The 2500-nt window shown below is 76.7% G+C and overlaps 1 non-coding gene across 1 annotated transcript; it reads right to left on the bottom strand.

Moving 5' to 3' along the window:
- Positions 1-433: 433 nt before the first annotated feature.
- Positions 434-586, bottom strand: LOC137457618 (5.8S ribosomal RNA). The gene has a single exon (XR_010991343.1). It is a non-coding gene; the product is annotated as a 5.8S ribosomal RNA (ribosomal RNA).
- Between the last annotated feature and the right edge of the window lie 1914 nt (positions 587-2500).

Below are 2500 nucleotides of genomic sequence, written 5' to 3'. Positions count from 1 at the left end.
ACGGCGACACGCAGGAGAACCCCGGGGAGGCGAGAGCGAGGAAGAACGAGGGGAACGGGAACCCCCGCCGCCCACGGCAGACGCGCGCGCGGACGCGGCAGCACGGCACGGTACCCCCGCGGTACCCACCCGCAGACAGCCGCGCCCGCGCGGGAGTGCCGGGGGGGGCGAGGCCCGCGCCTCCTCCCCCAACCGGGCTCTCGTCTCCCCCAACGCCCCACCGGGCGTCGCTGGACCAACGGGGAACCCCTGCCGGCGAAGCCCCGGCGGGACGAACTCCGCGAGAGCGGGCGCTCCGGGAGCGGGGAGCTACGGAGCGCTCCCCGAGTCTGCACTTAGGGGGACGAAGGCCCCTCCCCGCCCGGGGGAGAGCCTGCGAGGCGACCCCAGCCGCGCCGCTCGGCGGGCACCGAGGCGGCGATTGATCGTCAAGCGACGCTCAGACAGGCGTAGCCCCGGGAGGAACCCGGGGCCGCAAGTGCGTTCGAAGTGTCGATGATCAATGTGTCCTGCAATTCACATTAATTCTCGCAGCTAGCTGCGTTCTTCATCGACGCACGAGCCGAGTGATCCACCGCTAAGAGTTGTCTGGCTTTTCGGCACCGCCCCGCCAGCGCGGAGGGGCCGGGACCGCTCGCAAAGGAGCGGCCCCTCGGAGAGCGCGGCACGGCGGCCGCTCGCCTCACATTGACCGTACAAGCACAGGAGAGGGGGGGAAAATAAAACGAAACCCCGAAGCGGCAAAAGCAAGGGGCGGGGAGCCCGCGCTCCCGGCTTTTTTCCCTCCCCCGAGGAGGGAAAAACGCACCTTGCGGCGCTTCGGGGCCGGACCAGGCGCCCGGGCTCGCTCCGACCTCGGCGCGGAGGAGGCCCGCCGCGCGCCGCCGGGAACGTGCCCCGAACCCGGCCTCGCCTCGCGTGCACGGGGAAAGAAAACCCCCTTCGCTTCCCCACCCAACGGCGGGGGGGGGTGTGTCTCTCGCTGGCCGCCCCGTGCCGTCGCGGAGACGCCACAAAGCGAGGCAGCGGAGACCCCCCCCCCCCCGCCCCGGGGAGCGAGGGGGGCCGGGCGCACAACCCCGCCGGAGGAGAGCGCGCGCGCGCCTCCGCACCGGCCCCTCCAACGCCGCCACCGCTGCGGCCCATCCCGGACTTTCTTTTCCCCCGCTTTGGCCCCGGGGCCGAGCCCCGGCCGGCTCGCGCCCTCGGGCGGCTTCCTCTCGCCACCGAACCCCCCCCGCCGCGGGGGACGGAAAACGGCTTGCGAGACGGAAAGCCCGAGCCCACGTGGGACGCCGCCGCGGCGACCCGCCGGCCCTCGCCGGGCGGCGCACCCGCCGACCGACAAACCCCAGCGGCACGAGCCCCTTCCATCCTCCCCCGGCGCCACCGCGCCGCCGGCTTCGCTCGCTCGACCCCTTCCGTGGCCCCGCGGCCAGGCGGACAGCGGACGGCGCTGAGCCGGGGGGCGGGCCCCCGCTCTCCCCGTTTCCACGCGGAGACCGGGGGTGGGACGCCCCCGGCTGCCCGCCCGTCCCCCACCCGGCACGCGCCGGGAAGGCGAACGGGGAAGCCCGCGGGCAGGGCCCGGGACCGGGACAGCCGCAGCCGGTGGCAGGGTGCCCTCCGGCGAGGGACCGGAGCCGGAGACGCCGAGCGACGCCCGCCGCCGCTCGGACGCGGTCACGCCACCCGAAACCGGCCCCGGACGGGGGGGAACCGGCAGCGCGAGACCGCCGAGGGCGCCAGCTCGCCGGGGCCCCGCTCTGGGGCCTGGGCAAAGGGAAAAGGGACCGGGAGGTCCGCAGCGGCCCGCGCCGCAAGAGGCGCCGCCGCCGAGCCGCGGCAACGCGCCCGCACAAAACCCCCGGCGGGGGCGAAGCGCCCTGGGCCAGCCCCCACCGCGGGGGCTCGCCGCCCCGGCCCGCGAGAAGCCCGCGCTTCAACGCGCCGCCGGGGACGCCCGTGGCGAGGCGAGGCGCGGGCCGGACCACGGCCGACCTCGCGCGGTGGGCTCTCTCCGGCCGAGCGCTCGGACCGCAGAGAGGGGGGGGCAGCAGAGTCCCCTCCCCGGCCCGGCGGGCCCCCGGAGGACGACGAGCGCGACGACGGCGGACCTAGCCAGAGGCATTGCGGGGGCAACCCCCGCCCCTCTGAAGGCACCCGCCCGCCCCCGCGCTCGCCCCCGCATCCGGGGGTGGCGCGCCGAGCCGCCCGGGTCTTTAAACCGCCGCCCGGCTTCCTCCGCGGTAGGGCAAGGCCGCGGACGAAGGCGCGGAACGCTAGGTACCTGACCCTGGGGTGAGGGAAACCAGACTTAAGGCCCCGCGGGGGTGCCTCCCCCCACTGCCGCCGTCGGGGGGAGCGTCCGCCCGCGGGGGCCGCGCCCGACGTCCGCCGCCACCACCGCGCCCCTGGCCTGGCCCGAGGCCCGGGGTTTCCCTCAGTCAGCCGGCGCTGCGCTCGGGGAGGAGGGACGCGGCTGGGGACGCCCATGCCG

The sequence above is a fragment of the Melanerpes formicivorus genome, unplaced genomic scaffold (genome assembly GCF_026170545.1).
Source record: "Melanerpes formicivorus ecotype bairdi unplaced genomic scaffold, bMelFor1.0.p_v2 SCAF_184, whole genome shotgun sequence".
NCBI lineage: Eukaryota > Metazoa > Chordata > Aves > Piciformes > Picidae > Melanerpes > Melanerpes formicivorus.
Note: the sequence above shows the minus strand (reverse complement) of the source record. Positions and strands in the feature narration are given on the sequence as shown.